This window comes from Anser anser, assembly GCF_964211835.1.
Source record: "Anser anser genome assembly, chromosome: 1".
NCBI classification, from domain to species: domain Eukaryota; kingdom Metazoa; phylum Chordata; class Aves; order Anseriformes; family Anatidae; genus Anser; species Anser anser.
In genome coordinates, this window is record NC_139720.1 from 166,372,129 (window position 1) to 166,397,376 (window position 25,248).

Below are 25,248 nucleotides of genomic sequence, written 5' to 3' on the forward strand. Positions count from 1 at the left end.
TTTCTTTAAGCTTGTTGTGGTACCACTCCTACTGATTTTTATTTTATTTTTTCTGAGTGGTAGATCAAACTAGATACTTCTTCCCTTCCAAAGCTTTGCTTTGATTCTGTGAGTTGATCTACATATTTCATTCTTTTTTAACTGTAAAAGACTAAGCAAGTCAAGCAGTGACAACACTTGTGAAAGAAAACTGACAGCTCATCATGTGAAAGAGACCTGTTACTTTTTGGTCTATGTGACTCCTGGCTTTTGGGGCTAAGAAATGTTAACTGACTCCTTATACATCATTAAAAAATACTTACAAGGAGAAAATGTGCTCAAAATTAAAATCCATAATGTTGTGCATTTTATTAAGAGATACTAAGATGACTGCATCTTTAGACTGTATTTCGCAGGATAGGTTTTCATTTAAAAGCATGCTCTGGGATATATTCATATGTGATTTCAAAGACATAACTAATATCAACAAAATGAATTAGTTCCTACGTTAATAATCATTACAAATTCTAAGAGATATTTTTAAATATTATAGCCTACATATGTTAGCACACATGGGGGTACAAACATCTCTGTATTTTTCATTTATCTATGTACTTTTCTGTACCTACATACATTAAGTACATTCATATATGTGTATTCCAGTTCCCACTGCAACTAAAGAAGGACTTGCAATTCACTTTAAGGGTAACTGAATCTAGTTGTACCTTGATAAGGACATATGTTACTACTACTACTACTACTACTACTACTACTACTACTACTACTACTAAAAAGTATAACTAGCTCAAATAAAGCATGACATATATCATAGAATGTAGGACCAAACTTGAAACCTACTGTTCTAATCAAATTTGGGTCTATTCTCATGCAGCACGTGAGCATCCTTATGCAAAGATACTCAGACGTAAATTCATTCTGTTGAAATGCAGGTACCTGAGGTGTCTAAGATGAGTTCATTGCTAGTCTACGGTGAAGAAATGGTACCTGTGGGTTGCCTCTTCACTGCCAGAGGGGGCTGTCAACTACAGGGAGTAAAGGATGATTATGTTTCTAATTTTAGCACCTTACTTCAGGTATCAGTAAATAGTCTTTTTAACATTGCATAAATGTACATAATCTGTGCAAATATTTTCTACTCATAATACAGTTGAGGTTAACCAGACTAAAGTATACTTCTAGATTATAAATTCTTGTACATTTTTAAATAAACTGTACTGACAGACCAACTGATGACTTGTACAAGGCAATTTTTAATTTTCAAATATAATTCTGCTTATACCTTATATAGCCAGCACCATCAAATATACTAATGCAATTTGCCTTAGTATTTAACATCATTCATTCCCTCAAGAGTCTTCTGATGATGAAAAAATATTGTTTTACCTATTGTACAAATAAGAAATGCATTGCTACCTGACTTTCAGGAAATAGCAGAGGGCACCAAACCTGTGTTTGTTACCTAAGTGACTGTTTCTTTACACCACCTTCTGTGCATGATAATAGAAAGTTTTTGTTTTTGTTTTTGTTTTTTTAATTTTATGCATTAATGTATGCTGTCAGACTTACTTTCCTAAAAAACTCAGATTTTCCACTTGTGACATCATAACTGGTTGCTATGGGAATTAATATGATGCTATGAAATGATTTAGGGTGAAAGATAAATAAATTCTTAACAAGCAAGTATATTCTCATGCAGTTATAATATTGTCATGTCCCTAATGATAAAAATGATAGAAGAAAAAACAGAAGCTACATGACACACAGACAAAGTGTTTTTAACTAGAACATTTTTCAAAGTTTTCCAGAAGACATCAATTGCTTTTTAAGCAAATTATTTTGTACAGAACTCCAATGGGAGCATTACAGAATGCCCCTCTTCAGCCTACAATTAGATTAATCATGTAACTGAGGGCTTGAATCTGTGCACATTCTTATTCAACAAGAATATCAGTCCCCATCAATTTACTGCAAGAAAAAAAAGCTTCTTGAAAGCAATTTGCACACAAACACCTATCCTGCAGTGTCTCCAAGCTGCAAGTTTTCTCCTTCCTGAAGAGTAATATTTTATCTCCTTCTTGAAAACAGGAAATATCTCTTTTTAAGTAATTTAAAAAATAAAAATAGGTTTAAATTATTTAATATGAAAGTTGATATATGAAATTGAATAACAAAACAGATTATCTGGGAGTTCCTCTGATATATTGATAATTTTCTATAATAAAGTCACAGGTCTGGGACAGTTTAAGCTATATGAAAATTATATCCACTGGAATAAATGGAAATGAATTGACAATCTTCCTTTCATTTATAGTTTACAAATACTGGGAGCTGTGAGGTTTCCCCTCACATGTGGAAGTCAAGTCCACTTACAGAATCATAGAATCATTTAGGTTGGAAAAGACCTCTAAGGTCATCTAGTCCAACTTTAACACTTCTCTGGCAGAATAATAGCAACAATAGGAATCACAAAGACAGCAGGGTTTGAGCATTCTTTAAAAGCATGGTACCGCTCTCCATTAGAAGGAGGAAGCATTCCTCCTGTGTTTGTCATATCTTTTCCAGGAGCAATGTCCCTGGTTTAGATGTTTATAGTTGGGGAATATGATTTCATGTAACAGATTGAGCGCATGCAGATCTCAGTGCATTTAGAGTACTTCAAGCCTAAGTAGCAGCTACGTATGCAGGAAGGGAGCCTATATCTATGTTTAGGTATAGATGTTTTTTAAACTCAATATTAGAAGGAAGGAAGGAAATCTAGCACCTATTGAAATTAGTGGCAGTTCTTTAACTGACTTGAACTGGGCTAGAACAGCACCCTTCAAATGCAGATGAGTGAAAGGAAGAGGCTTTGCATTTTACAGTTATGTATGCTACCTGGCTCAACTATTTTTTATACTGACTGGCACATCTAAGCAGGACTGGAATACAAGTAACAATAATAGAGAAGTGAAAATCATCAAAGAAATTAGCCATAGTATCGGCTTTTATATTTGTAATGCTTTGCATTGTATCTGTAAATTCAGGGTATATGGACCAAACAGTTACATAAAACTTATTCTTTAACACCAGGGGATGATTTCTGAAATTACAATGCTCTAGAAATGCTGTATAACCTCAGGGAAGGTTTCATTTAGAGTACTTAGTATTATCAGTATTATCAACTCAACCTTCTTCAGTTTCAGAAAAGACATGGTTAATCTCTTTTAAATTACATGGACTACTTGAGGAATAACTTGTTCTAAAAAAATACAATGAGCTGATTTTGGGTCTGCAGGGTCTTCCTCATTTGTTACCAGCCAATTCTTTGATGATATCTGAGGTAACCAGGAACTCTCTCACCTGCCTAGTTCTTATTATCATTATCTCTCTCTCCTTCACATCTAACAATTACATAAACTAATGACTCCTGAACTAGTAGAATGATTGAGTTTATATATTTTACAAGAATAAAACAGCCAGATTTGAGTTTGCTGATGGAGACAAGAACAGATATCCTAAGCACAGTGAAGTTTAACTTTTAAGGCAAATATGCTGAATCTTTACCCTAAGAACAGCAATTCTTCTAGTGGATAAATAGAAAACACTAGCTTTTTCTATTTCCACTTACAATTCCTGTCAAATACAATCTACCTGGCACACTCTTGAAACACTTCCTAAAGAGGATGTCTTAAGAAATACAGATGGAAGACCACTCAGTTTGTGAATTCTCCCAAGCGTAAAATGTGGAACCAGCATGAGAAATTTTATAGAATTGCTGGGAGAAAGACAATCAGACAGACCTGCAGAGCTTCACAGTGAAAACCTTATTCTGTGGAAGACTTTGACACCTTGATATTGCAGTGAAGATTTGGAGGAGTCTAAGTCCTGGGGTGTAATTATTTAGATGCCTATTTGGTATCAGCTTGTTAGCATAAATATAGAAACTAGCACACAATCCTCAGCCACATAACCTGAAGACTTTACATGATTTTTATCCTAATTAACCAACTTTAAGAATTGTCATATGTGTGTTTCCCTTTGGACCTAAATAATGGACCAAGATGTAGATGACCCTTCTATTTTTGTAGTTTTGATGTTTTCTCTTCTATACCTCCTAGACAGATGTCAGAATGGTTTGGATATTTACCATTTTGGTATTTCTTTACCTCTACTTCTGAGAAAAACAGATTAAATTTAGGTGGATCTGTGAAGGCATACATCATAAAGAAGAAAAGTACAAAAAGGGATGTCTGAAGTTCTAGGCTGAGCTAATTTAATTTAAATCATGCTTTGACCATGAACTAGCAACAACATATGCTTTACATAGATCATATTGTAAGGTTTCTGTCATAAGCATCTAAGTAATTCAGCTATGACAATAATCAACAACATACACAAATTTAAGTTTTAAGAACCTTAAACGAAAATCATCATTAATGATTAAAGTACCTGAAAAATAAGAATGCTATTAGATTTATTATTATTATTGATACAATTTTTGTTTTGATTTAGATGCAGTATTAAAAGCATCACATCCTTGGGCAGAGGGACCATGACCCAGTGGCTCGAGATTTAAGATCAAAGGAAAACACAAACATGAATAATCTAAAACTAATTTCAGGATGAGAAATGGAAATAACTCTTGCTGGGTAAAAAGCACATTTGCCCCTTAACAATGCCCAATGGTCTAATGGTTCCCTCTGAGCAAGAAAATGCAGTTTTCTGATGCAGTTTGTTTTCCCTATAGTTCCTTTACTTATTGGGTATACATATCTTTACTGGGGTATGGGGTTTCTCTTTAATTTCTGCAGTAACTGTGATTTCAAATTTTGATTCTGGATGGAAATCTGTTGGTCAAATTACAATGCCATGTGTTTCATAAATTGCATTTGTAGCTATTAGCCTCAGCAGTTTGCCTCTCAGCAATCATGGAAGTGCATATTTTTAAGAATGTAATAAACACCATCCACACATACCAAGTCCAGATGATGTTTCCAGTAAAAGCATTTTCAGAGTGCTCTGGTCCAGCTACTGGATTTTACTGGACTGAAATGCACTTTTACTCTTTTTACTAATGCTTTCCCCACTTGGCATGCAATATTCCAAGATATTTAAAGTTATTCATCACTTCTTTACTTTCAATGTCATTTCCTTGTGTTAAGAAAACAAATGGAGTCATCTGTGTATACATCTTTAGTCCTCAAGGTTTGTCTAGTTATAATTTAATCCTGCAAAAAGTAGTGATTTAAAAAAAAAATCAGTTACTGAATACATAGCGCATCAGAAACATTTTGGTAGAGCTTCTTTCACCCCTTCTTTGTAAAGATATCTACACCTTAAATCATTTAATATTACCCTTATAATATTGCATAAAATGCAAGTTACATAAGAGAGTAACAACCATGGTTTTGCCTTACAGAGCTTGTTTTCTCTAATCAGCACATAACTACAGAGCTCTGTGAGGTTCCATCTGGCATTTTCAAAGGCTTAATCATCTGTTTTCCTGCCCAGCTACAGCTGATATTCTGATATGGCAGTTACTTTACTATGATACTCCCTGATTTCACAACAATATACTCCAACACTTAACCAGATCTTTGTTATGATTTGTGAATATTATGGCACTGTGCAGAGACATTCTTACTAATTTTGTTGTCCCTTTAACTTATTTAAATATTTACATATCCTCCACTGTAAAGGTATCTGTTGAGCCTTTGGATCCAAACTTCATAAAAAAGTATCTAGTCATGGGGATAGTCCTGGTCTTTTGACAACCCACTAGTTTATCATCCTACATTGTTTTACTAACTAGTTTTATCCTGGACACCCCTGCAAACTATCCTTCAGGACCACTTCATCTTTTTATCACCTCTAACTTAAGTTAATCCTACCGCAGGTATATGCTATCCTGAGATACCATGGAAATGATTTCATGTGCAACAATATTTTCTCTAAAGGTCCAAGATCTTGCCCTACCGTCATGTCACTAATAAAGTTTTATGTATACTGTTACTTTCAAGCATGTTTATTATGCTTAACAAATAATATCATCTGTTGTTTATATATTGCTTCTTAGCAACTGTATGCTCACATCAAAGTTTTGACCAAATGTCTCTCTACCCCAAAGGAAAGCAAAAGAACTAATAAACTTTTGAACCCAGCTGGTATGAAGTACACTGGCTACTTTATAAATGGATCATTGCATCAAGTTTAGCAAGACAGGTATCATCCTCTCTTTGAAAGCCATAATCTTAAAATGTTAATTCTTGTATAATTGATATTTTCCAAGAGCCAAACTCTCTGAAAAACCCAGCCAGCTAAAAAAAAGAACACCAAACAAACAAACAAAAAAACATGTCTTTGACTGATATTAGGGTTTTGCATAAAAGAAGCTTTTCAGAGTTTCTACTCCTTTGCCTAGATTATAAAATAAGAGTGCTGGAAGACTCCCACTGAGAACAAACTGAGAATCAACACAAGACCCAGCACCATCGGTGCTCTGATCCCAGAGGAGAGGCAGGTAGAGAACTGGAAGAGAAATGTGTGCTTTAATCTTTCTAATGCATCTTTCCTTCTGTGAACATGCTATGTTGTATCCCACAAACTATTTAAAACTTTGGCTGTCTCATAGTCCCTTAAATGCTATTGTTATGCTGTTAAAAAAAGGATGAAAATTTCACCAGTGTCACTTAATTATTTGGCAGATACTGCATTAATCATTACTTGCCAGCGTGCTTCCATCAAATTTGCACCCAGCTAACATGGCCTTTAAAAATTCTGTGTTTAGAAATGTCCTGAGTTCAGCAGCAGTTGCAAATACTATGATGTTTCTAAGGGTAGTTGGTTAAGAATTCCTAATGAAAGTTTCTATTAGAAATGTCCCTTCTCTTTCAGACCTGAGTGATCTGTGGACTGCAGGTATTACAGACTTCATATTGTACCCAAGTGTGGTGTTCTCTCTCTTTTTTTTTTTTTTTTTTTTTTTTTTTATCTCTGGTAAGTGAAGAACAGGAGACAATCCACTTTTTATATGGTCTTTATTAATTGATCCCAATGGGATTGTCCCTCTGTCATCAACATCCAGTTTAGCTCCTGTTCCTCCTTTTTGGTTTTACACTCATATTTCTCATGATGTTTGTTTGCAAATGGTTGAAAGTACCCTGATGTCTGGACAAATGAATAAACATCGATCTTACATGTGCATGCAGGTATAGAAGATATACCCATTTATGTACTTGAGTTACTTGCTTCTTAGTCTTTCATTCTATTGTTACAGCTGGTAATGTGAAATCAGTCTGGGAAAAAGGAGTTAGTAAATGACATATTAAAGTCAATACCATTCTATGCTTTTGTTGCCAATACTGTCTACATAATTTAATCCACAAAAAAAAGAAGGTTAAAATATTGCAGTGTAAGCCATTTAAATCTTTTTGTGTTGATGTTTGTTTCCTTCCATGCTCCTTGATGGACTTGCACTCCTTTCTCTGCTGGTGAATAACAACAGCAGGATCAACTGTACCTGTGTCATCTTGCATTTGGTGGTCAGAGAAGACTGACAGAAAGTTTCTCTAAAACAAGACAGTTTGCCTTCTCAACACAGGTACTTCCTGTCTTCTCATTTGATCCATCAGTCACAGAGCTTAAGCACAAAAATCTGTCAGGTACTCTTGAACTATATGTTCATGTGCTGAGTTGTTAAAGTGCTTCTCAGATAAGAGTGTTTTAGTCATTTAGAGGACACTTCTGCCACCAGTAGTATTTTTATCTTAGTAAGCCCCGTTTACTGATGACACCACAAGTCATGGTCAAAAGTCCAGGCGGAGAAGCAAAACAACAAAAACCAACAAGAATTTAGTCTTACTGACCTATGCAAAATCCATAGGTATATGGTATGGTGCCTAATTAATATACAACATCATCTGTCAGTGGAGGCACTATTCATTTACTCAGCTTGTTCAACAATTTGAATTATCAAAGGTTAAAAAAAGGAAGATCCTTTCCTCTCTGCAGTAATCAAAAATCTGTCATGCACTAACACAAGCACTCATGCATCCATTTAGTATGAAGAGATCCCAATGAATCTTGACCTTCCACAGAGGACACCCAAAAAGAGATCACACAGCTCCAATATGCTGCCTGCCTAAATGCGGGTACTTTAATTTAGATGCCTAATCAGCTTAAACTTCTTTTTTATGGACAAGGGAGAGAGGGCATTTCCAGCTCATGATATAATCTTTGGTGAGTTGAATAGCCTCTACAATAGTCCTGTGGGAGTATATGGCAACTGTGCTTCCACCTTGGCTATCTCATATTGCCTAAAATTAAACAGGGTAGATGCAGATCTAATAGCCTCAGGTGACGTGGGCCAAATTTGCCTTGTGAGCATCAATCTTCATGCAAAACTTTCAGAAAGTTGCAAAAGGTTCATGTAAAAGTTTTGGAGTGCTAAAACTTTTTTTTTTTTTTGGTGTTCAATACATGAAGAAAACAAAGTCCTATATTGTACCGCTCCCAGGTTTAAAAAAAAAAGGAGCACGGCACTTGATTCACAGGGTATTGAACATTGCATTGAACATTGCATCTCACCCAGCAACTAAAGCATTCTCCTCCAGTACTCTGTGCTCACATGTTGTGGTTGCTAATGCCATAGAAAATCCTATAAATCAGGAATTCTCTGACTGATCTAGGTAGCCAGTTTTATGCTGCTGACCCCTTCTCTTTTCTTCAGGGTTTTAAGTGTCTTTCAATATATTAATAACTTTATTTTTCCATGTAATTAGCATTCCCTGAAATTCACATTATCATTGCTGTGGGCACGCAGTACACTCTGTCCATGAACATTCAATTTTTTCACAAAAGTTTGAGAACCCCTGTTACCTATGCATAGGACTGTAATGCACATACACTTTAGTGGACTGAAGAAATCACCTACTAGTATTAGAGATGCCCAGTACTCTTTATAGCTCTGGTGTTTTTTTAGTTTCTTTCTGTTACTGTTAGGACAACAGACCCAATCCATTTCTGGTACAGCTACTCTGAAGCCAGTGAAGTTACTTCAGGGATGAATTTGACGCATTTTAAGCTTTTCAAGAACCTAGGTAACAACAAATACCACAACTCTGCCACAGCTCGAATGTTGTTCAGCAAAAGGATGCACAATACATCTTTGTCTTCTTCCTGCTCATAATGAGCAGTGTAGGTCATCTGCATCATTAACATTTGCAGTTGATGCATTTGCGTAGTCTGTATACACTTCTTGGAACCGCACAGACCTTCTCATTGTTTTCAGAACCTTGATTTTTCTTAGCATTATCATCATCCAAATGTATTTAAGGATGAAACTATTAGAAACACAATTGGTGAATTAATGTCATGAGGACTGCTGCTGGCAGCTCATCAATTTTTGATATGCCACTCAGACAAATGAAACATAAGCCACCCAGAACAAGGGGACCTTTTGACACTTCAAAGGAAACCCCTATGGGTGGTTTCCTCTTGAAGCTGCACTAAACTGGCTCAATCTCCTCAGCTGGAAGCTGCCAATGTCTCATTAACCCCTAAACAGGCCCTGCATGAGCTTTTCTTTTCAGCTATAATTATGCCATGCACTCCTGTTATGCTGTACTGAATTGCAACACTGTCACCAGCACATTATAAACATCCCCCCTAATTGAAAAGCAGATTAGACTCGTGTTAATTAGCCAAAAAGCCCGCCCACTTGCATGCATTATGATTGCCTCTTAAATACTGAGGATGTTGAAATCCCTCAGAAAGACAAGGCAGACTTAATTGCAATAACCTGCAAATTAAGTTTAATTTACTTTAAATTTACCGGTTTAGCAGGCTCATTTGATGGTGTTAATGTTCTAGCAAATTAATTATCTGAATTAGTCATGCCTGGTGGAGTTTTGCAGCAGAATACATTGTACAGTGGCCTATTAATAACAGACAAACAGGACAGGATTAATGAGAAGATTATGCTAAAGTTCTTTTTTGAAAACGAGGATCTTGCATGAATTCAAATATAATCACCAAAGTGCAAATACAGACAAAGAATACAAACAAACTGAAATTTATTACACTCTATGGCATGCCATCTAAGAAACAGTAAAACATTACCCGTGAAATATTTGATAGAAAGAGGCCTCTTCTATGCACTCAAGTAGATCACTTCTCACAGCAAACCATTTCCCATTAACTGGTATCTCTACCAGACTTCAAATACGTAAGTGCTTTCGAGAGTACTTGGAGTACAGAGAGAGAGCAGATAAATAAATTAGAAATAACATCTCATACGTTAATTCCATAGTCCACTTTGTGGCTTATGAGGCAGTAGAATTGCCTTTTTGTATTCCATTGCTAACCACTGTCTGCTCCAGCTAAAAAAAAAAAAAAAAAAAAAAGAGAGAGAGAGAGAGAGAGAGAAAAAGGCCTCCATGGAGATAGAGCTGCAAGTAAACTGTAAAAGAAACATCCTTGCTTGCCTCTGCTCCCTATAAAAATACAACAGGAGGGGAAAAAAACCCTCTTCTAATAGCCTTTGGAATAGCTCTCAAAATAAAGATATAATTGGTCTTGTAAACAATGTCAAGGTACAATCATTCACCCTGCAGAAAGTGTTGGCTGACACTGGGAGAAATGAAAATAGCAGTGAGAAATATCCTTTTTAGCTGGTCTTGATCATGAAACTTTAGTCTGCTTATGTGCTAAGTGTTGCCTTTTCCATTAAGGTCCACAGCCATCCCAAATATAATGAGGTATATTCAATTCAACTCTGTATCCCTGTGGAGGGCAGGAACAGCCTATGGGAGCACAAAAGATAATCCTTGATGAGTATGAACTGAATGTGACTGAATATAAAATTCTGGATTATTGATTGGAATCTGTATGTTAAAGCCATAATTCACTGAAAGTAACTGTTTCTCTCATGTTGGTTTCAAAGGGCTTCCAGGCTCTTGTATGGTAGGTACCCTGTGAAAAACCCCAAATTTATATCATTCTTGCATATACTGTACTGCATGGAAAATAAAAATGTCACCCCATGGAAAGAAAGACTGAACAATGCATTCCTTAAAAACAAATTATCTCATTAAAGAAGGAAAGGTTTGGTGAGAGAAAAAATATGCATAGTTGCTTTATGGGACATATTTTAATTTTTGAAGAAAAAAACGAAAATAAAAAAAATGGTTTCAATATGTTTTTTGTATTGTACTGATATATCACGTAGACCCTTTCTGCTTTCCTTATTATTTCTTTCTCTCTCTCTCAAATAAAATTACAGTTTGAAGCACTAAATGAAACTGGCACAAAAGCAGCCATTATTAAAACTGGGCTGAAAAACGGAAAAAAAAAAAAAAAGAAAAGAAAAGAAAAAAAAAGTAATTCTGCTTTAAAAGGCTTGTACATGAAGGGCTGAGATGACTTTAGTAAGAACCCATAGGGAATAGGAACTACACCAGGAAGGAAATGGATTCCTGTGACACATAAACAAAAGGCAAATGACTAATATATTTACATATAACATGTCGTGTATTCATTGCACTCCATGGTGACAGAATTGTTTATTTCATTTATAATTTATACAGCAAAACCTTATTATATGTGTAACTAATTTGCCTGATAATATACAGTAGGAGATTAGGTTTCCATTATATTCTGTCATTAAGAACAAAAGATTTTCATTTGTTGGCTAATTTTTTTTTTCTTGGTTCCTATCCCACAGCACACATCCTACATGTGAGTATGTTTTTCTTAAACCATTACAATGCTGAGTTAAGTAGAAAGTAGCAAGGAACTTCTAAAAAAAAAACCTACAAAATCTCTCACACGTGAATCCACTTTAAATACTCTTTACTTCTAGAATTTCTTATAATATCGGTAATGACAATATACAAAGAACCTCTTACAGGTGATGTGTATGCACCAAAAAAAGAAATGTCAGAATAAATATAGGCTCCAGAAGAGCTCTGCTCTGAGAAGAAAAAAAAAGAATCAAACATTTTACCAGAAGCAACATTAGAATATGTGACTAGACAGTTCATCTCAGACTACAGGGAGCGGGTGGGTGGGTAGGCAGTGATGAGGGAATTATCTTGATGTATTTTCCACTGTGGCACACAAGACAGTGCAATTCTCTGAAAGGAATTGTTAGCACCAAGCCAGTAATTCCCTTCTGTGGTATTACAAAGTGTGTGCATTACAAAGGGAGGGAAGTAGCCTGCAAAGTACTATGTACATTTCCAACACTAAAGCACATATGACCTTGAATTAATTCGAATATGCTTATTAAAATACGAATGCTGCGTCAGAAGCACATGCACATGTATATATTTTGAACTCATTTCTTTGTTACCCTTTGGAAGCAAAATTTTACTCTAACAAATTTCTTAGGATGCATAGCTGCTTAACCCTTTGAAAATCTAATTTGTATTGCACAGTGAATTCAATCTATTGCAGAAAAAGATAACTGAAGAGAAAAATGATTTTAAACAGCAGGATGATATTTTCCTGTTTAACTCAGTGCTGTTAAGCATCTTTGAAAATAATAGGTCACAAAAGTTTAGTCTAAAACTCTGTGTGAAGCTTTGGTAGTTTCAGAAGTGTATGCTAATATAAGACCTTTATTTGGATAAAGTGTAAGCATTACTGAAGGTGTGCATGAAACACTAAAACCTTTTACTACTTAAATGGACATACTGCACAGATATCTCCACAGGGACGGCCTCCCAGTCATCAGATCCATAGTTTGCTGACCATGAGTGCTGGCAAACTGTAGAGTTTAGGGAGTGTGTGAGAAAGTGCATCTCAGCATGCAGACAGTGAGCAGGTAAGGAACACTGCATGCTTTTGGGAGCAGTCTTTGGGAGTCTGCGTGTGCTCCAGTACAGTCCAGCGGGTAATTGGCTGGAAAGCAGCTTTGCAGAGAAGGACTGCAAAAAGGTGTTCTGGTAGACAGCAAGTTGACTATGAGCCAGCAATGTGATCTTGCAGGAAAGAGGACCAACGGCCTCGCTGGCTGTATTAGGTAGGATGTAGCCAACAGGTTGAGGGAGATGATCCTTCACCTCTACTCAGTACTGGTGAGACACGTCTCGAGTGTTGGGTCTAGTTCTGGGCTCCCCCAGGAGAGACACAGACATACTGAATCCAGTTATGCTCGAGGAAGGTGACCAAAGGACCAAAGTATCTGACATGGTGGGCGAGGCTGAGAGAGCTGGGACTGTTCAGCCTGGACAACGGAAGACTTGGAGGGATGTGGTGAGGAGGGATAAAGATGGAGTCAGACTTGTTTCAGCAGTGTGCAGTGACAGGACAAGAGGCAATAGGCACAAAAAAAAAAACCACAGAAATGTCTATTTAGACTTAAGACTTTCTTACTGTGAGGGAGGTCAAACACTGGGACAGGTTGAGCAAGGTTGTGGAGTCTCTTTCCTTTGAGATATTCAAAACCAAAATGTGCTCCTGGAGAATCTGCTCTAGCAATTTTTTCTTGACCAGGTGGTTTGGACTAGATGATCTCCAGAAGTTCCTTCTGACCTCAGTAACTGTGTAATTTTGTGGTTTTGTGATCTTTTCTGGACTCAACTGTAATAGAGGATTCTATCCCTGAACCCACAAATGCTTCATGGTCTTACATTCTCAAACAGGAAAAAGAAAAAAAAAAAAGCAACTAAGAGAGCATTAGTCAGAAAAGCCAAAGGGGAATTACAAGAGGTTATATCAGCTTATGTCTTTGAAAAGTCCAAAAACCTTGACAAAATCTGATTTTCACTATTTTCTAGCCTTCCACTATCATTACAATTTAACACTTGTGCTGGAAACCAGATAATATAAGATACCCTCAAGGAAAATCTGACTACTAAGTGTACTACTTAGTGACTACTTCAAAACATCCAAGGAAATAGAGCTTTGGCACAAGCCAATGAAAAGTGCTGAATATATTTCTTAAAAGGCATTATGCTAATCTATTTATCCAATTTTCATGTATCAGCTGTCATTTGAACTAAGCTGCTAGAAATAGAAGAGATTTGTACTAGATTTTTTTTTTCAATTTTTTTTTAAAAAAAGCTTAAGTCTTAGTAAAAGCAGCACTCCCACCACTAACTGAAAGTCCAGGGTTATTAGTTTGATCACTGAGGTATGCTAAAGTGGTGATATTACTGCTGGTTCCTAACTGTCTTAGGCCTGGAGTATAAGTTTGGAAGATACTGAAAGTGAGTTGAAACCTGCTTGCAAAAACTGTAAAGGCATACCCTACACAGGACCCGAGCATGGATCCTTGTGAGACAGCGCAGCAGTGAACATTTATGAAGAGCATTGAAGGTTGAGGGGCTTTTGCTGAATTTTGGAGATTGTTTTCTTCATGCAAATAGATTTAAAATGCTTGGGCATTCAACTTGTAGTCTCCAACTGCATTCAGCTGAACAAGTCCCCAGTCCTGTCAAGGCTTCTCTACTACTGTGCAGCATATACAATTTATTAATGACTCCAATACACAAGGAGCATAAACCTCAGCTGGAACACATAATCCTCCTGGATTATGCAGGACTAATACGTCTGCAGGGTTTTACGCAGGCTCGAAAAGGTCTAAAGATCTCAAAGCATCATAGAGATGCTTCTTCTGTCAAAGATTGAATCTACACAGCATTAAGAAAAGAAGGGCTTGAGGGATATTCACAACAAGCCACATCGTGTTTAGGGTGCTAAATTAGCAACCTAGGTTTCCTGCTTGGAAAAAAAAAATTCTTCCAGGAGATGCCTCAGAGCAACTAATTCTGACTATATAGGTCACTGAAGCCTCAAGCTAAACACCTAAAGGCAGCATTAACACACCATCTGGTATTTTAAATGTGACCATAAAACAAACAAACAAACAAAACAAACAAACAAAAAAACTTGTCTAAGAATCAACATAAAACTATACACATCGTCACTGACATCAGAATATTTTCTCCATTGTTATCCTTTCTTTGTACTGTGTCAGAAGGTACGGAAACCACAGGTTTTGACAAAATCTTCTGACATTTTAAGTAAACTGAATCGATAATAATTTCAGTGTCATATCAGCAGATGACTCTTGCCTTCTTGCATTCAATTTCATAAGAAAACTTTAGTAGTGTCAATGTTTTTGTGATTGCAAAGGATTTTCCATATTCGTATTCCGTTTCCCTAAACACCAGAGAAACATACATCAGCAGTAAAGCTCTGCCAAGACTGCAGTCTAATCTGAAACTATTCCATTTTAGTTAGTGTGATTCAGGCTAAAAAACACTTCAACTAAAAAGACAACGGGGCCAAAAATATGACAAACAAATAAAAATAAAAATAAAAAAAGGAATGTGAGGAAATGTAACAAACCACTTGAATTAAATCTGCACAGGAACAGATTCTTCCCACTTAAATTGACGCACTTATCTGATAAGCCTGATTTAAGTGATGATAGGCACCCAGTCTAGTTATTAGAAAATAATGCTAACACAGTTCAGAGGGTAATTTGGTGCAACAAGTTGAACTGATTCTTCACTCAGAGGGTGGTGAGGCACAGGAACAGGCTGCCCAGAGAAAATGTGGATGCCCCATCCCTGGAACTGTTCAAAGCCAGGCTGGATGGGGCTTTGAGTGACCTGATTTAGTGGGAGGTGTCCCTGCTCATGGCAGGGGTGTTGGAACTGGGTGATTTTGAAGGTCCCTTCCAACCCAAACCATTCTATGATTTTATGATTCACTCTAGTTTGAACCTAAGTTGTGTTTTGTTTTTTTTTGGGGGGGGGGGGGGTTGCATTAGAAAAAAAATGATTATTTCTACTAGATCCATCTCTGGGCAAGAATATGGAGTCTGAGATCCCTTTTTACTACAGCTGCCAAGATCTTCCTTTCTTCTATGTTTGAATAAAGTTTCTTGCCTATTTAACACCAAAGAAACATGACAGGTATTAAGAGCACCACTAATGAGGTTGTGTTAAAAGGGCATAAAAGTGTTAGCCACTTATGCAGGCCTTTTTTGTCAGGAAAAAAATAAACTAGTGGAGCAGACAAGGAGAGGCAGGAGAAGATATAGACTGAGACCTGTGATCTGGAGAGTGGAATTATTGTATCATTCCCTTGAGACCACCAAATAGAGGTGATCACAAATAACCAGGACAACACTTCCCACACAAAAATTCCCTGCAGCAGAGGATGTGAAGGCATTCTGCTGCAGACAGGCTCTTTTTTCCTTGATGTCTGGGGTTCCCCCATGGACCAAGTTTGTATCGTTCAAGTGGTAGGACAGCTGTGACAATACATGACCAGGAAAGCAGGTGTGGCAGATAATTACTAAGAGCATAGGCAGATACAAGATACCTATTGACATGGGAAGAATTATGACCATTGGTATTGAGTTGATTCTGAGTACTTATATCCCAAACAACTGAAAATCATTGAATGCTTATTTTAGTTTCTTGTCTCCCAGACTTCATCCCTTGTAATTTCCAGAGATTTTATTTACAAACTTTGTTGTCAATGGTGTCATATCAATAAGGTTTCTCAAAGAGATGTAGGTATTTTTGTTCACTGAGTGACTGAGCTCCTTAGCTGTGGTAGATCAACATAGCTTATATGGCTTTAACAGAGGGCTCTTAGCTCTATTGCTTTAAATCAGCAGATAATCTGGCTGTATAAAATCCATTCTGTATGCACTTAATTTGTGCTGGAAGTATTTGAAAAAAAAAAAAAAACTATAAAAACTATCCCTTTTTTCTGTCCATCTTCACTCATTTAGAAAAAGACTCAACCTGTAGGGAATTTTAATTTTTGTAATAGTTGTAAGTGCTCTTACTATAGTTAAGTCTGTAGTCACATAAACAATGTTATATTCTGTGAAACTTTCATCCAAAATAAAAGAATCTAAAATACTTAGCACTCAGAAGCAGCATCCTTTTTGTACTAGGTGCAGGTGCCCAGGTACTGGCAGCGGGGACTCCTCTGTGAGGAGTGGCTGGGGCTGCCTCATGCTGGGCACAGCCGGTTCCTGACAGCTCCAATGGCTCCACCACAGGGCCCAGCAGCCAAGACGGCAGCACCTCAGTAAAAGTGGATTTAAGAATGGGCAGAAAAAGCCAAACAGGCAGAGAAGAAGAGGACAAAAGTGAGAAGTAGTGCAACATCAAAGTCAGAGAAGAAGGAGGGGGTGGAGGTGGTCCAGCTGCCAAAGCAGAAATTTCCCTGCAAACCCGTGGAGACCATGCTGGAGCAGACATCAACACTGCAGTACCTAGAGGACCCCATGGCAGAGCAGGTGCATATTTCTTCAAGGAACTGCAACCTGTAGAAAAGCCCACACTGGAGCAGGTTTATCCTGAATGATGGCAGCCTGTGGAAAGCCTGCTCTGGAGCAGTTCTTGAATGGCTGCAGTCCATGGGGACGACACACACCAATTTGACCCATGATCAATTTTGCCCAAGTCAAGCCTGTGTTGCATATGGGGATGACTCGTTAGTGATCTTCATGTCTTTATCTTGACCCATCCTAATTTCTGCCCTCCCTGCCCCATCCTGTTGAGGAGGGGGAGTGAGAGAGTGACTGGCTGGGTGTGTGACAGTGGCCAAAGTCAACCTGCCATGGTATTCTGCTCTAAGATGGAGTTGCTGACTTACTGTTCTGATAGCTGGTCTCTATATTTCCCTAATCCAAAGATTTATATTGAAATAACACAGAGACGATTCTATTCATATATTTATCTACTTATATTTGATAGACAAATTATTGAAAAAGTCTGTTTTGGAAGAAGTTGAAGTCTTCAAAAATCTGGGTCAAGTTTATGGTTTCAGAAAAGAAATAGGGATTACGTTTTGATAATGTCTGAAAATGCTATCTGGGAAACAAATGTTTGCTCTTCTTGAAATTTTTCACTTTGCCTGAGAACTGACCTTCAGTTTAAGACAAACAAATATATATAAATATGTGTTTTCTCTCCAGTACTGCTGAATATCCAAAAAAAATCTGGTTGTTTTTTTGTTTTATGCTGAGAAAAATCTTTTTAGTTTACTCCCAAATAATTTACAGATTTTTTTCTTAAGTAAAACTGGAAAATTTTACATTGTTTCAGTCCAGAGTGTTGGCTTGTTGTTCATTTGTTTGTTTTCTCACCAAAAATCCTTTCAATACAACCATCAAAGAAAATACCTTTTATCCTCTTAGTTTTGGTCTATTTCTTAAGTGCAACACTGGCTGTAGATTCTTGCCTATAGATGTTATTCTTAGCTCCTTGTACATTTCAAATTTTTAATTTTTGAATAAATTGATCATTTTTAGACTTTCTACTTCAAATTTCCAGTAATTGTTAATGATAATATGTACTACTTTGGCACTACAGCCTTTGAATGTTAACTGTAATCCATATTTTAGGTGATGTCACAGGAAAAATATTTGTGATAAACCTGACATTATGTCTTTCATGATTTGACTGCTATTTTTATGATACTTTTAAAATTCCTTAAGTGCTAGAACCATGTGACTACATAAGAATGTCAGTTTTCATTTCAAAAGAAAGAAAAAAATCAGATTTAGCTATCAAACCTATGAAGAAAATCTCAAAAAAAAAAAAAACCTCTACATTCTGCAAATTATTCTTTAAAATTTCAAAACACTAAATCAATCACATGTTATTCTGAATATTCTTTCTGTTGTTGGTATAACAAGTATTATCTTGCCATGGATTTATGAAAATTCCAGGAGAATAATATGCTTATGGAAAAATATGATCTATCATTGCTTTCTGTTTTTTTATATCATGGTATTGATGCGCTGTCATGTAAATGCCTAGGTACCAAATCAGCCAGGGAAGTTCCCTGACATGGTTGTAATATAACTGAGAAAGTGGTGATACAGCCTTCTCGGGCTGACCTTCTATGATCAGTCTACATGGCAGGTTTGGCCCATGGTGAAACTGCAGTGGGAGAAGCATAAACAGCAAGGCCATATATGACCCATGAAGGAGACACATAGGACAAGTTAGTCCAAAGATATCATCAGTCTCAGTGGATGAACTCTACAACGCTGTATACATAACTCCCTCTTTTGGCCAGGTAAGACTTCTTCACTTTGCTAAAAGCAAAGTAGCAAAATGTATGGTAGCTCCATGTAAATGAAATGGAAAGGAAATGAATTATGATAATTCATGATTCATGATTTATGATAATTCCATGATAAAGCAAGTTTGGGTATTTGGAATGAAGTTCCAAGGATGAAGTGTCAGGAGATAAGTCTTCACACAGCATTGAGATGTTCTGTGTTCTCTCCAATGAATGCTCACAAATGCTACAAAGTAGCACAAAGGACTGAACAGGTCAAAAATTAACTTTCAAGTAACTTACGTGTCGGATATATTCATATTGAAAGATATGCCAATAACACAAAAATCTCTGTATGTGTCCCACTGTGCTGGAGCAGTCAGTGTATTTTAAATGTAAAAACATATATTTAAGGAAAAAGGTACAAATGATACCTATTCCAAACCAGAAAATACACAAGAGATGAAAATAGAGGCTGATAAATATTCAGGTTGCATTATATATTGGACTGCATTATATATTGACAAATGGATAAAAGAGGACTGGCTGTCTTGGGGGTTGGTAATGAGATATGGACTCTTTTACCATTAGGTCACCCATGTGATTCTCAGCAAGGTCAGGAACAAAATGTGGCCTGAATTGGTGATTGCAATCCAGTTCTTTACTGCCAGATGTTCAGATAATAAAAATAACTACAGTGACTGGCATCACACTACAGCCTCATCAGAGAATCCAAATTAGCTTCCTCACTGGCTACTCCAAGGCCATGGAAAAGTGGGTCCTCCAGAAGCCAGGCTAAAGCATGTTGTGAGGAAGATCCCAAAACGGCTGCTCATGCTGTATCTGTTCTGCAGATGAACAAATGGCTCCCATTTCTAAAGCTATCAAATCAACACTAAACTCATTTCCATTGCAGATTTAAAACAACAAGAACAAAACTCAGTTTGTGCAAACGCTGACTATGAAAGTGAGTGTGCAGTTACTATATCACTCCTTTCACTCAGGATTTGTTGCTCACCATAAATTAGTATGTAATGGTAAACCAACACCTAACTATTCAGAGTTTATTTTCCATGTTGTTGCCTGAATATCTGAAGTTCTTTCAGTGGACTAATCAGCCCTCTTTATTAGATATGACTGTATATTCATGATCCTATTGGGATAGATAGATTCTCTATAGTTTGATAATAAAAATATGTGCTAATGGGTCTCCTTGCTCTTGATTTCTTACACGAAGAAAGAGAAAGAGTGGGCATTATTTACCCACAGGTAAAGTAAAAACTATAAAGGTAAAAGCCTTTCCCATGCAATATACCACTCAAATGTAATAATCCCTGAGATGCTTATTTTAGCAAATGAATCAGTCACACTGAGCCAAGGAAGGGAGCCATCTATTACCATGCTATAAATGTTAAAGACCCTATTTAGAGCCTTTATCTCTAGAAGAAACAAAGCAATTTTCACTGATATTTGTATGACATCAATAATGGTACCTCACTAAGTAGTGAATAGATATTACAATTGCAGTTTGCCCAATTCTTTTTCACTGGTCATCAGGGAAATTCATCTAAAGCAGCCGAAAAAACATAGATATGTTTGCATCATGTTAATAAGAGGAGAAAGCAAGGTAGCTGCCAATTGGCAGCAGAGTATGTTTTGGTGGTTTGATAAGGATACTAAAGAGTTTATGATGTGACAGATGTTTCACTACACTATTGTGAAATGAATAGATTATGAGAAGTAATTAGATGTACATTGGAATCAATGCTGTTATCATCGAGGCCTTCGGGCGATGCAATAGATGAGAGTCATGGCAGCAGGTGGTCCAATGGCTCGGAGACAGGAAGACACACCGCAGGAGACTGAGTGACAGGTTTCACAGATCCAGGGGGTGAGAGATCTGAGCTATTGCCTGCATTTGTAATCTTTACTCATGTATAAATAATAACAACTACACTATTGACTTCATATGCTATGTCATAGCCTCTGCTACCCCCTACACACACGCACACACACACGTTCTGAAACTATTTCTGTCAGTGAAAGCTATTCTTTCATTTTCATGTGGAAAAAAATGCATTTATCCCTCAGATGTTGGTACCAGCTTCATGTTTTTTGATGAAAACACTTAAATAAGAAACCTGACATCAGCTTTGAATAGAGTGCAGTGTATTGTGTGTCCAGTGCAGAAATTTGTCTGCTCTTTTCACAGGAGACTTAGCAGAAAGTGTGGGGCAATATGCCTAGTTCTTACTATGCTGATGTTCTCCAAGCTTTTCCCCGTTTTACTTCTTTGTCCAGAAGGTCCAAAACTTAAGGAAACATCATTGTTGTGTCTAAATTTCTTTGCAAAGGATCTGGCAAGCTGAGTTATCTAGACAGGTAGCATATGAAATCTGCTCTGTATGAGAAGATGTGGATCCTGATCCAGCAACCTCAGTTGTTACCTGTGCCCAGTGTTTCAACCTGGGATTTCTGGGCTCTCCTGCAGCATAGTAACAGCAGAGACCTAAAGTAAGTGCTACCAGCACTCAGCCTCTGACTCTGTGAGTGAGTTTCAGTAGCAGGAGGCAGCTCTGGAAAGCCCTTTGGTGCTGCAGCTTGTCAGTCCCCGCCTGCAGGTGTTTGCTGAGAAATCTTTTATTTTATTGTTGAGGGTAGTGACAGTGGGATAAAAGGGAATATTGAAACATTAAAACATTTATTTCAATATTCTGAGTGTAAACATAAATACCAAGATCTTTCTTTGAGGTATATGAATATCAACATGAATAGATAGGCTTATATGTGATGAGTATTTGGATACATCATTTGCTCTGTACAAATACCTATCATGGACCAAGGACCATATAGTTTAAGGGGGTGGTGAAAGGAAGTAAATACAATTTTATAGGAAAGAATTTATCCACTGGAGCAAAGTGATGAACTATGATGGGGATTGCTAAAGAAACATACAAGGCAAAAACGCAAGTATATGTATAAAGGCATAACAACAACCATGTCAGTCTAGTATTGCAATCTGTGGAAACTTGACTTAGCTTACATAAACAAACAAACAAACAAACAAAAAACCACGATTCATGTAGTCTGTATGAATATCTAATTAACTGTCCTTACAGTGATTTTTATGTTTCGATGGATTGGTCTAAGGGAAAAAATAGAGGTCGGGACATTGTACAAATGCAAGACAATCCCCTGAGATCGGAAGCATATGCTTTCCCTGTGTGAAACAGTATACAAACAATTATCCACGTATCAACAAATATCTCATATTACTCACATCTCCCAGCATCATATAGAGTTATGTCAATCCACCACTATGGAACTGAAGAAGCTGTCAAACCTGTTGAGCCAACTTCCAGTGAAGTGACATATTAGTGGGACTAATGGTGTCAAAGAGCAAGCTGGAAATCCAACAAAGCTTATCCAGAGTGATGGGACTTCAAATCCAAATTCCCTTCTGAAAATCTTGGTCATTGGATGCATATTTCCTTCCAGACTAAGCTACTAATTTAAATTATGGGGCCTCAAGAGACTCATGGACTGGGGTAGCCAATCTGTATCAAAAGAGGTGAGGAAACCTATTGCTTGGTTGATTGAATCTGACTGAGGTTCAATTTTCTTAACTGATAACCTCCTTTTTAATTCTTTTGTTCCTTCTCTCTCCAAATTATCTACACCCTCGGGTACTCTGAAAAAAATGAGATCTTACCCAGTAATATTCATGCTTTTGTCAGCCTGACTTCATCCCTGAGAGGGATGGGAGCAGTACCAGTAACAACAGCAGTGTACTGCGTGCTTCAGGCCTCAATTGGCCCCACTAATTCCAGAATATCAAGTGCCTTTTGGCAGTTTGCTCAGAAAGAGCTTGGTCACCATTACCAAACTCCCTCTTGGTGAAATAAATAACAGATATTAAACACATTAAAAACAAATGTGTCTTCTTTAAATACTACAGCAATATACAGTACACAATAGAGTGCCCAGAAAGGAAGATGCTTTATTCTTCTAATTATGAATTCCAAGATCCTTCTTATTAGTTTTAGTACTGTGAGACAGGCAAACAGGCAGATGTTCCCATTTTTAGGACTTCCAAGCATCTTGAGTACGACCAGACATTCAACTTTCTACCAGTCATCCCAGCAAGGCCAGTTGGAGGTAAGTCCTACTAATCAGATTTCATGGGTCAATGTAATGCCCCGAGAGGAGGAAATCCTGAGTGCAGCTCTCTCACTCTCCAAGCAGAAACCAACTCACCGTGGGGCATTGTCTTACCAATACTGACATTTCAGATTTTTTAAAAGGAACTGGCTCACATTCACCCCTGGAAGTCTCTAGTGTCAATGCAGAACCCAGGAGGACTGTGAAGTCTAACAGCCTCTCCAGATTTCTTTCTCTGCTACCCTGCCCTCTCATCTTATAGCAGTATTAACTCTGTCCCAGCCAAAACCAGGACAGGTCGTAACACCAAAAAGGAAAAGTGCTCTAGTCAGTTCCCTTTTACACATTGGTATTCCAAGCTACCTCTCATCTCAACCTTCTTGTGACTTTCTCCTAGTCCCCCTTGTTTATTTGGTCTGTTTCTCTTAGTTCACCTTTCCTTATTTATTTTTCCTATTTGCTTCTAGACCTTAGAGCCTAGCACCAGGTCATATATTCTTATCACATCCATGCACATCTAACCCAAGCAATAAAAAATCTAAGAAGCTCTGGAGAAGAATCAGCTGGTATAGCAGAGTGTGTTTCGGAAGCTGGAACAGCACAAAAGCAAGCCTTATGTTCTAACGTCTAGCTTTCCAAGTATCCGTCTGTTTTAAGATTTGTCCCTAATTAATTAAATGTAACATTTAAATGTTGAGCTCTTTGTCAAAGAGCTGTATCTCCCATAAATGTTAGAAAGTGATCACATTAAAACACATTAGGACTTACATGGATAATAATGAAGGTCCTTTTCACAGCAGAATGATTAAGGTCATGCTTTGAGGAACATTTCTACCTTAACTTGCAAGTAATTTAGGGTAAGACCTGTGTTACCCTACATTTTTGAGTACTATTTAGCTAAAAAGGCCCTTGGAAACAAAAGAGAGAAGATAACAGGGATCTTAAATAATAACAATCTTGTGACAGTAGGTCTCTTATGGTTAAGGTTCAAAGGCTCTTCCATTGTAAAAATGATGTTGAATCATCCACCATTTGCTGAACTTCCTGACAAAGCTCCTGCCTAGAGGAAAAAAATCAGTTGAGGGAGACTTTGAGGTTAATTACACAAGCCTTTTTAAGTTGCTGTGCAATAATAATTAATACATACTTAGCTCTTGCCGTAGGTTTTGCTGCAGTCCTAGCTTTCTACTATATGCAAGGCTTTTTTTTTTGTCCTGTCACAATTCCTTTGTTTTTCACATAGTTGTCCTATATACTCACTCCTTTTCAAGAACTGCTTCATAGGCTCCTTTTGCCACAATGCTAACATTTTTGTTTCCAAGACGTGATGTCTTACGAATGCCAGGAAAGGTGCTGTGAATATTACACATCTCTTCTCCTCGTATTTTAAATCTTTCTTTAAAAATCCTGACTCTTTTCATTGCATGTTTGTCTCTAGACATGAAAGTGTGCACACAGTCATATTCAAACATGAACTTGTGCATATGATATGCATGGCCAAATATAAACAAATGGCTTTAACTTCTCCAGTCTTTTACCCATCATCAGTGTAATGGCTAAATCTATTTTCATGGCAGTATTGAGAGAGTAGAACTTAGTATTCGAAACACATGGTGGGAGACTGACACTGACAATGCAGGGGTAGTAAGACTGTGATGGTAGCACATAACCATAGAACATAACCATCACAGCATAACTGTGATCAGTGATATTTCCTTGGATTAATTTTCTTGTGCAACTTCACCTTGTGCAGCTTTCTGTCCTTCAAATAAACAGACATGATGGAGAAGGAAACCTGTTTCTATAAAACCTGTAATACTCAACATAAAAATCAGACAAGACTGTAAGAATACTTACCTGATGTGCAAGATGCAGTAAGTGCTAAATGAATATGTTCAGAGTGTCTGCCACTGATCATTTGCACGTCTCTGTGTTTCACCACACCTATTCCTGGGATAAATTTTTTTTTTTTTTTAATCCGAACTCAAATAGTGAAGATGGGAGCTGTATAAACTGCATTATTTCGCTCTGCTCTAAAACTTAAGTTTGTCAACAAGC